Here is an 11,483-nt window from a genome sequence, read left to right on the forward strand (position 1 = left end):
GTTTATTCTCCTTTGCTTTAGCCTGGCACTCTGAAGGTAGGATGATGCTGACTTACTGGCTGCTCTGTGGTGTGGTATAGGTTGGCTTGCAGCTGTTCTTCCTTATGAGATCGTTGTTGAACCATCAAAAGTCAAGCCCTCAATGTTGTTTGGATAAAACTATGGTGTAAGTGAATTTGCTGCCATTGATTGGCCGAATAGAGATGAATACACATATTTATTTTTACAACGGGATAGAAGTCACCTTTTGTTGAAGAAACCAGCAGTTGTAGTTATCTTGGAGTTTTGGTTCTGATAAAAGCTGCTGGCACTGGGGTTGAGTATCACATCAGCTCTTCATCTTCTTCCCCAAAGCTCAGCTTACCCCTCTGAGCCCCATGCTGTCACATTCCAAATGTCTCACCTTCCTGTGTAACACCAAGGAGAGCTGTGGTGGGAGGTGCTGTGGTCCACCAGCTCCCGAGCTCTTCGGCTCCTCTTTGTTTTCTTTTTTTTTCAGGGGATATCCTGGCACATTTTAGAAACTCTGTAGATTAGTCTCTCCATCCACAAGAGACACACAGGAACTCCAGAGGTAGAATAAGACAGCTATTTAATGCCATGGAGCAGCACAAAGTTAAGTTTAGATGAGTAGCAGAGCACTGTATTTAATCATCTGCTGATGGAATTGGAGTAGCCAAAACTCCGACTGCCAGAATGGATGCAGAGTCTGGAGAAAAAAGTAAAAATGATGTTGTGCAGAAGTCTCAGAGAAAGGTCTCACCTGCTCTTGTTTAACATTTTTTATTAGTAGCAAATTATTGAATAATTGACTATATTTTTTCTTTTCATAATCCTACAGAAAATCCTCGAAGCCAGGGTCGTGGACTAAGATCTCCTTATGTTAGGTGTTGCGTGCACGCAGAGTAAAACCAGCATTCGAACTCACTCCAGGTATCCTGTTTGCAAAGTGTAATGCAGGAAGGATGGGCTGGACCATGGCAAAGGGTGGTGCGTGAGATGGAACACAGCGAGGCAGTTATTCAGAGGGATAAGCAGGAGTTGGAGCACACCCGCTCAAACGGTCTCATCTTCTGTGCGTGGCACCAAATATTTTGAAAGGAGGGAGAGATTTGCTTCGTTCTGCCCTCTTGGAAGCTGTTGTGCAAATATTTATAGGGAGTGTCAGCTACAGATGAGTGGTGTTGGAGCGTTGTGCTGAGATGGTGAGGGCTGATGTTGCTGATCAAAGGTGACAGTCAGTGTGCCAGGAGCGCAGAAGGGGTGGCAGTCCAAAAGGGCACAGAGAGCAAAGATGCACACCCTGATGCAGTGGAGAAGGGAGAGGGCAAACAGTCCGGGAAAGTAATCCCTGTGGCAGCCCTTTGAGGAGGTCACCAGGCTCCCTCCTTGCAGCACTTGACCTTGATAAGGTTTGAGATTTCCAGTCAGACAGCCCGAGTGACACAGCTGTATCTGCAATGGGGAAGGAGACTTTGTGGGATGTTGTGACTCTCCTAAATGAGCCAAGCTGCATGCATTTTCATCCCAGGGAACATAAAAAAGCTACTTAAAAATTGATGTGCATACATTAGACATGTTCTCCAGCCTTTCTCTCCTACCTTAGGTTTCATACATACTAACTGAGAAATCAGTATAAAATTACTTTGAAGAGAAGAAACTAAAAAACGCTTTCAGCAGATCAGAAATAGCAGTATCACTTTTACAACATTCGGACAAAATACATATAATTGAAACAGTGCACCGGTAGCATGAGGACTCATTTTTAATGCACTTCCGTGAGGAACCGTGGGATGGATGCACTGGTACGATACAGAGAGAGTTGACTTGTTAGAGCCAAAGCTGCATCCAGGTTCCACAGACCAATTTTAACCCTCTTCTTCCACAGCCTCCTATAGCTTTTACTAGGAAAAAAAAATATTATTGTGAAAACTGCCAGGCTTACTTTGAAAAATTACTAGAATTTGTCTTCAGATTTCAAAAAAATTAATCAAATTGGTTTTTATACTCCAGTTGTCCAGTGAAACCTACAAGGAGGATAAAGGGGGATATACGTTGTATTTTTGCATCTTTCTTTGCTTTATTTTTTAGCTTTCAGTCTCATAGAAATGACAATCAGAGTGGCCATCCAAAGCTCTGAGTGCCCCCCATGTATGTTGTTATATATGGGAATGTCACAGATACAAAGTAAAATGGGATAATTTAACGATCCTGTGAAAAAGCGTGGTTTGAGGGAAGGTTGTATTTTTTAGTATTTTTTTAGTGTCTTTCCATGGCAGAAGCAGATAGCTAACCCCTGCTAGAAACTAACTGGATGCGTGTTGTAAATGCGAATTGCTTTAAGGAAAGAGCTTTCTAAAAGGTAAATTTTTCATTTTTAATTAGTTATAAAACTAAAAGCTGATATGCAAGTATTGTCACCAAAGTAATTAAACTGGACTTGAAAAAATGAGTTTAATTATTGTTGTGCAAGTTACTGTACAGGTGACCTTAATTTCAGAATAAATGTAGCCTATATTGAGGTAGCAAAAATGCACTTTCCAAGCAAAAATTTATGACCAATTTGGTTTTGAAATCTGAATGTCCAAATAAGTTTGTAAGATAGTAATAAGGGTGGGAAGTTGTTTATTTTCAAATAGGTTTTTTTTTCTATACTAGTTCTAATGTATTAACTGAAAAACCTATCTCAAACATTTGCAGTTTTAATCCCTCAGGTAAATTGTTAGAAGCGCATAGAAACACTCTTGGACCTCCTTGTCCTTTTTCTCAGGTTATCACAAGAAAAAAAGGAAAAAGCAAAGGCAAGTTATTAAAAATTAAGAAAAAAACTACTTTAATGTATTGCATATCTTGTTTTGATGAAATCCCAAACTCTTGCTTAGTGAAATTAAAGCGGCCAGTGTTAAATGTCTGCTTACTCTGTGCTTGTGCTAGTCTCCCCTTTTTTCCATCCCCCACAACACTTTTCCTGTAGTGTCTGGTTTGGGAAGGTTTCTGCCTGTAGATGATAATGTCAAGGAGAACTTCATAACACGTGAATGCAGTTGGTTTGATATTTTCTTTCCCCTCCCTGGAGGTCTTGAGCAGCCTCTTCTCACCACGAACCTCCTGCAATCTCTAAAAATGAAGTTATTTGTTTTGCCCAGCTGCATCCTAGTTTATGGCAGTATTTACCCATAGCCATCCCAACATGCCCATGAAGAATCAAATAGGATCGTAGAATCACAGAATGGTTTGGGTTGGAAGGGACCTTAAAGATCATCTAGTTCCAACCCCCCTACCACAGGCAGGGACACCTTCCACCAGACCAGGTAGCTCAAAGCTCCATCCAGCCTGGCCTTGAACGCTGCCAGGGAGGGGGCCAGGCGACTCAAGTTAAAACTCTAGTTTAAAACACGTCATTTGCTTTAGCTGCCTGTGGTTTGGGTTTGGGGTTTTTATTTGTTTGGTTTTGTTCTTAAAAGTATCTTAAAACCCTTTAGCTGGGCTGGCTGCGGGGGGCAGCCGAGGCAGGAGGATGGTTCAGCTCCAGCTCCTCCCGGGCCGAGCTGCTGGTCAGGTCTTCAAGAAGTGTTTTGGAAAGTTCCGTTTATTTGGCACCTCAGAAATCTCTGAACAGGGACGTAATTCTCCTGCACAGCAGGAATTAAAGCAAGGAGCTCTTCATCTTCTCTGTGAAGTCTTTCTTGTGTTGTGAGATTTTAACATATAAATATTGACCACGTCAGACGGCAGATAAGATGGTTTGAAAGTAAAATTAATTCCTCAGATGGTGACATGACTCACAGTGTGAAGTCTGAAGAACAGAGAGAACAGCTGAATTATTTGTACCAAAGGGAAGTTTCTATTTAACTTGCAGGTAGTTACCACTATCACCCTCACTGCTGCCAGGACGTAGAGGGAGAAGCGATCGTAGTTCTGCTTAGTCCTTAACGCTTGTCCTCTACAAACCATTTTGTTAAATGGACCTCTGATAGTGGGTGGACAACAAAGAGAAGTGTTAGCTTTACAGCATGTATAAGAAAGACGAGAAAGAGAATTGAAGACCCTGGCATTCAATGTGTCTTTTTAATTATTGTTGTCCAGCTGGAGAAATCAAAAGGGGGGTTTCTACAGAAATCCAGGGTCATTGAAGACCCTGTTGAAACAGCAAGGATCTGCAAGTTTTAAATACCTCTTCAAGCCTGGCCCAGCAAGGCAACTCCTGCCTTCTGTGTTCCTCATGGAGGAAAAAAAACCCCACATATATTTATAAATCCTTCAGTGCTATTTTAACACTTTTATTCTCAGTACTTCAGTATATGCTGCTTAAAATGGACATGTGTGCAGCCACATTATCCTCTGCCTGAATGACAAATGGTTTATCAAGCACTGACAGAGCACCCGGCTTCACGCTGAACGGAGGAAGGCAGCGGCAAGGACTCTGGCTTCAGAGAGATTAACTTCCAGATAGGCAAATAATAATAAGCAACAGCCCGTAAGCAAAGGACCAGAAAAGAGGAATCGAGACCATAAAATGGAATCACAATGATCCAAACGGACAAAGGGAGGCGGATTTGTATATCTGAGCTTGAAATATGATAAACGAGTGGCAGATTAACTAGGCTCTGTGATGGAAGAGAGATCTGAAAGAGGGGAACGTGGAGAAGGGCAGTGCAGGAGAGCAGCAAAGACAACAGCAGCCAGTGAGAAGGGAAAGAAGCGGAGACCGAAGCGGGGGCGAAGGGTGTGGGTCCCTGAAGGTGAGACTGGGGAGCTCCAATCCTGGGGAGGGTTTTGCAGGAGAGGGTGGCATGGTCTGAGCTGTGAGATGTATGTCACGTGTGTCAGTGGAGTTTATAAGGCTGGAAGAAAGGCGGTAAGAACATATTGTTTAATAGTTTAGACACTATAGGTCATAGTGCCCAAACTATTAAAAACCCAGGATTTTGAAAAAGTGCATTTAGAAGATATCTGGGAGGTTATGCTTTCAAACTCAGGTACTTGGATTCACTTTGCTATCAATATGTCTTAATCCAATTTTTCTCCCTGATGGTAGAAAATGCTTTTGAGTAATTTGAAATAAGTCTTATGACATACGGTACGGTTTGATTTACGCCTGAGCGATACTGGACTTCTTGGTTACATCAGAACATTGGATGGGTGATGGAAAGTTACCGCCCGCCTGCTTACTCTAAAGAATTGCTACTGAGCTGCTCCCTTGTGTTTAGACTCTTCTATTGGTTGGGGTGACTTGTAATTAGGATGTAGCAGGAGCTGAGCGTCAGTAGCAATTCCCAAGGGGATGGATGGGTGTTGTCTGTAATCTCTACTCTGGAATTTTACCAAGTATCTCATTGTGTGGCACAGGAGAAAGTCAGTTCCCAGAGAACCATCGAAATACTGAAAGTTTTTATAATGTCACATATCACCTCTTTACCTGCATATACAATGTGACCCCAGTACAGATAAGAATTTGATGTTAGTCTATTCTGCTAATCCATTAATTAGAAATAGCTAATGCAAATACAGCTGGTACCATCTAAGAGTTGGAGAAGCAGCATGGCCCAGTGCCTGGACCACAGACCTGCATCAGCATCTCGAACCTTTCCTTTCGCTCTGTTCATGGCATAGTTTGTGACTTTGAGTAGGTCACTCCCTGCCTCAATTTCTCCATCCAGCCACGATTATAATTTACTCTAGTTCTGTGTTATATTCCATGCTGTAGAGCTCAAAGTTTTACATCCTTACTGTATTTGGAAGAGGAATGAAATGCTAGTGCGGTGACTGTATTTATTTTCAAAGAATTTGATAAAGAACTACAATTCAGATACTTTGGAGTGAAAGTGCTTTGGTTTTTGCACCTCTTCTGTGAGATGGCATCGCTCTTGGAGAAATGTTTGTATAATAAAATACTGTGAAATGACACTATTGCCAAATGAGATTGTGATGAATAGAGCATTTGTAGTATTAAATCCATGAGTACTTTACATTGTTATGACAATAATAGTTTGCATTGTTGTAATAAGTTACACTTCTTCTTCTTTTAAAAAATAAATTTAGTGAGACCTTAATGCATCTTGGAAAACATACCCTCCGCTGAAATCAGATGTGCATCTCTTGGAATAAAATTGCCTTAAACATATATAAAGGTACATTGTATAGCATATCATAGGCAATTGTGAAATAAATGATGTTTATCAGCATGCCTTATGTAAAAAGATTGCAAATATGTGGTCCATATTGTAGTTCAGGTCTGACATAATCATTGCCATAACTCTTCAGCTTTTAATAAACAAAATTACATTGCAGCTGACACTTGAAACTCTTTTATTAGAAACACCCAGGGACAAAGCCCTGCAGTGAGGGGCTGGAGGGTTAAACATAGCATTTTAGAGATTTTATTCCTCTTTCCCTAATTATAGGTAAGGAATGCCATGCTTACAGGTTGACTTCAGAGACCCTTGAAGGATTTTATGATCCTGCAGCTGCCAGTGCAGTTTGTTGAAAATCTTACATTTTCGTAACGGGAGCTGGGATGAGACTGTATTCCTAAACCGGCAGGAAAAAAATGCTTTGACTTAACAGGTGCCATCCATGTTAAAAGGATGATTTTGAAGATTATTAGCTGGTATGACTAAGATTTATGATGCAATCTGCTTTTTTTCTCTTCATTAGTACAGATAACGGGGTTGTTATTGTTACTAGAAATACCTATTAAAATAAACCTCATGAAGCAGTTTCAAGGATTTGATAAAAATGAATATAAAGTTGAAGCTGCCAGCTTATCTTTAACTCAAGTGATTTTCATGGGGTTATAACTCTTCTGGCGCGGGATAAGAGAGCAGGAGTGTGATTTTTATCCTCACTCTACAATAGAAGGGAAAAGCAGATTTTATATTCCATTCATTAGCACATTACTGCTCAGGTTTGCATCTGCATGGGAGAGTTAACAGAGATTGCATGGAGGTGGGAGTGAATTGGGAATTTGCATGGATGGCTCATTTTCAGATTGCAGTCAGTGGTGTGTAAATATCAGGTTCTACAAGTAGTTTTAGGGAGAGTCTTTCCTACCAAATATGTACTTAGAAGAGCTGGAGAAGCCTAAAGAGCTTCAAAGAGCTCCCCCACATTGATGCTATTTGCTGTCAAATGTCTGGGTCTCAGGCATCCAGTCCTGGCTGCTGAGTCACCTCCTCCCTCTCTCCTACTTTTTGCTCTCTTATTACATCTTCAGACTGCTATGACTTCATCGAGAAGAAGCCATCGGCAGCATCAGCTGGAAATTTTGACAATACAGTGTGTTCTTCTGTCTGTCTTGACAAGTGCACGTGAGTCCATCCCAGGCAGAATGGAAGTGAATGATGTTGAATTTGCACAAGAACAGTAAGATACGGTATTGATTTTTTCTTGGTTTCCCTGGTTTATATTTTTGGGGCTTTCTTACTCTAGGTTTCAAAGGCAAACAAGTAACTTTTCATGTTTCTTTTGCACTTGTTTTTGGGGGTGTTCATTTTGATGTTGCTGAATTGTATTCACTCACAACCTTGTCTTCTAAAATTATGTTCTATACAGCACCTAGCGTGACCAGATTATGAGTTAGGTTTAACTAAAAGCTAAGAATTTTAAGTTTCCTTTTTTGATTAAAGAAAAGGTACTGGTGACTCAGAGAACAGTTTTTAAAAGTATCATTGCCAAATATTAAAGGAATAGTTCTTAAATTGTATGTTTTAAGATTTTTTTTTTCCTTCAATTAATACCTCAGTTTATTTTTAAAATGAAATCTTTTATATTTATGGGTCTTTCTGGGGATTTGGGGGATATTTGTAGAGTGTTGGGGTTTTCATATATATATACCATTTGTGCAATCCACATTTTAAATGCTATTGACTAGGACAATTAAATTAGTTCGGTAGCTTCACTTCTTTGCTGACTAAGATATGTTTGCAGGTTGTACAGCTGAGCGTGATCTTGTGTCCCCAGCAATGCTGGGGAATGCTGCATTCGCAAAAATATTATTTTGGCTTTTGAGTTCTTGTAGTCTGAAAACTTAACCTGGAGTCTAGTGACATTGGTTTGACTAATATTGTTTTTACTTGGCAATTTATTTTTTATTTAGTAGGGGATTTTGTCTTGGTTTCCGACCATTCAGCATACTGCTGTTCAAGATTTGTGAAAATTAAATGAGTCATCGTGTTCCTAAGGAACAGAATCACAGAATCACAGAATGGTTGGGGTTGGAAGGGACCTCTGGAGATAATCTAGTCCAACCCCCTGCCAAAGCAGGTTCACCCAGAGCACGTTACACAGGGTCGTGTCCAGGCGGGTTTTGAATATCTCCAGAGAAGGAGACGCCACACCCTCCCTGGGCAGCCTGTTCCAGTGCTCTGTCACCCTCAAAGGAAAGAAGTTTTTTTCTCATATTTAGATGGAACTTCCCATGTTTCAGTTTGTGCCCATAAAGTTTTACGGTCTCTTACAGAGTTTTTAAGTCTCTTACAGAGACATGGTGGTATAGCTCGCACGACTGGAATGCTGTCATGGATGGGTATGTACTTTTTAGGAAGGACAGGCCAGCAAGGCGAGGAGGTGGAGTTGCCCTTTATGTGAGAGAGCAACTGGAATGTATCAAGCTTTGCCTGAGGGTGGATGAAGAAAAAGTTGGGAGCTTATGGGTAAGAATTAAGGGGCAGGCTAATATGGGTGACATTGGTGTGGATGTTTACTACAGGCCGTCTGATCAGGAAGAGAAAGTCAATGCGGCCTTCTACAGATGATCGCAGGCCCTGGTTCTCATGGGGGACTTCAATCTCCCTAATACCTGCTGGAAAGACAACACATCTAGGCACCCACAGTCCAGGAGGTTCCTGCAGAGTGTTGATGATAACTTTTTGAACAAAAAGGTGTGGATTGGTAGAAGCATGTGGGGTTCATGCCTCAGCATTCAAATCTCAATGCTGGTTGAGAAAGAAGGGATCGTTACTAGAACAGGGTTTGAGTTGTCCATCAGTCTCATCATAGGGCACACTGGTCCCTCCGCAAGCAGGTTCTTGGATGCAGGCATTCCTGTCTTGGTGGAACTCTGGGATTTTGTTAAAAGCGAAGCATCAAGGACTGTCTCTGCCTGCTTTCTCAAAAGCCTTTTTGCGTCTTAGCCAGGTGTTGGGATGTCTTGGATTAAACTTCCAGTTGTTTGGTTGAAAGCCTGAATGCCGGGTTTCATGCAGTGATTTCCTAGAAGCCACGTGCAGTTCTGCATTCTCCCCGTAGTTTGTGCGGGGAGGTGTATGTGACATCCCTTGAGCAGGCCACTTCTAAGCAGCTGAACGCTGAGACTTTCATTCTCACTTCCTTCATTTTTATTAGAAATGACTGGAAAGAAGTGCAGAACTTTTGTATCTGATATGTGTTATATCTGTTATGGTGTCAGACAACTAAGAAAAAAGTCACTGGCTAATGAGTCTTAATTGTAACAAAACATCAAATCATTGTCACTTCTGCTGCAGTAAATGGCATTCACTAAATTAATCCACTCCATTACAGAAGTATTTTGCAGAGAATACCATGACCCTACTGCTTCTGTAACAGTAATAAGCTGAACGTATTACTGTGGCACTATTAGGTGTATTAGAAAGCAGTTTGAAGCATGGCTGCATGACCTGAAGCAACATCAGCAGGTCTCAGGTAGCATGTTTGAAAAAATAAACTACCTTAATTAGAGACGGGACTAAAGCAGACCCTAGATGTGAACATTCCTGTAGCTTAGCGCTGCAGGAAATAAAAAGCTGGATCAAGAACCTCTTTGTCTCCATTTGTAGAGCAGCAAAAGCCAAAACAAAGCTTAGACCTCGAACTGGGAATGGGGAATTTTGAAATCTGGATATTGTTCCTTTTTCTTCACTCTTACGATCCCCTTTTAACTTCACATCTAAACCCACCATGCTGTCTCTCTCCTTTTCCCCCCGGTATCAGAAAACAGAGAACTGCCTCGCACCCCAACGCTCTTTTTACAACGCTGCCATCAAAAATTTCTGGCAGGAGTTGCTTTGACTTTTAACAGCATTCTCTTTCATACCATATGTGTACATACACCACACGATGAGATACCGTGTTTGTAACTAGGGAATGGCCTCCTTTATTAAACATCCCCCTTGCCAACAGTAAAAAAATGAACAGCCACAGTAAACACAGACGCCGGGAGGGAAGAATAGTCCGAGCTGTGTCGCAGCGCATTGTACCTAAGGAAGAAAAACGTCAACCTCTAATTGGCTCTGAATGCAGCCCACCTACTTAGCAAAATGGGCTGCCAAAAGCAAATTGCCCCGGTGCTCTGTGCGCCGCGCTGCCTTCCCATTGAATTCAGTCGAATGGGAGGCTTTTGCCTCAATTTTCTAAACTCTCCATGAGTTGGCAAAAAGCTCTCTTGGGGAGAGACTCTCTGTCTAGAATAAAAACCTCCTGAGGACACGTTCCCTCCTTTGCCTCCTCCGAGGGGGGTGTCACTCTGATTCTTCTCAAAATATAACGATGACTGCAGAGGAGAAGGGGGGTGTGTTTGTTTTGGGAGGAGGGGATTTATATTTTTTTTTCCTGGGAAAACACATTTTGGCCCAGGAAGAATGAGCAAAATGACAATCTGTCTTGGAGCTCTTAAGCTTCTAAGCACAACGTTCGGTGCTTATATGTTGTCGTGTTGCCAGCAGCGGGTATGCAGAGGCAATGCAGAAAAGAAGAAACTAATGTATGCCATCCTTCAAATGATTCTGCTGAGAGCCAATACTTTGTTTTTACTTAGAAAATCGTAATCACCAGTTTTGGCCCGATTTTTGCACCCAGGCACTGGGATGTGGCAGGGGCACTCCTGGAACAAACTGCACTGTGGGATTTAACTCCATGAATCCCATTGCAGATAGAAATGGTTGGTTGATTGGCAGGTTTTGCTGCTGGCCACTGAAATTTTCCCTTCTAAACTAATAAAATTAATTGTCCAAAACTAAAGTCTCCTGCGTGGGTTTAGCAGGAGATATCTGAATTGGGAAAGAAAGGGGTTGTTGGTTCGCTTAAAGGCTTATACCGTAAATACCTTATTTAGGGGGGAACTTTTTTATCCCCCCTGCTTTTTGGGTGAAACTATGCTTAGAAGCTTAATAAATTAGAAGCTTGTCAATTCTATTTCCTCATCACTAAATTCCCACGTGCTGCTTCACCTCTCTTTTCTTTTCTCTACATCTGAGAACAGGATGCAAGTCCTTTGTTTCTTTTTAATGGTGTCAACTTGCCAAACTATTGGTACATCAGGTCACTCTTGCTCACCTAATGATTTCATTTAGGGATTTTAAGATGGAAAAAGAAAGGTCAAAAAGATAAGAGTAGCCAAGTAAAGAAAACAAAGTCTTGCAAACTGCCTATTTGGGTCAGTCTTGTTTGGGAGCAGGAAGGGAAGGTCCTGGATGAATTCTTACTTTGACATGAAGCAAAGAGGGAAAGGGACTGGAATGGGGGCA

Source organism: Nyctibius grandis, chromosome 1, assembly GCF_013368605.1.
Source record: "Nyctibius grandis isolate bNycGra1 chromosome 1, bNycGra1.pri, whole genome shotgun sequence".
Lineage (NCBI taxonomy): Eukaryota > Metazoa > Chordata > Aves > Nyctibiiformes > Nyctibiidae > Nyctibius > Nyctibius grandis.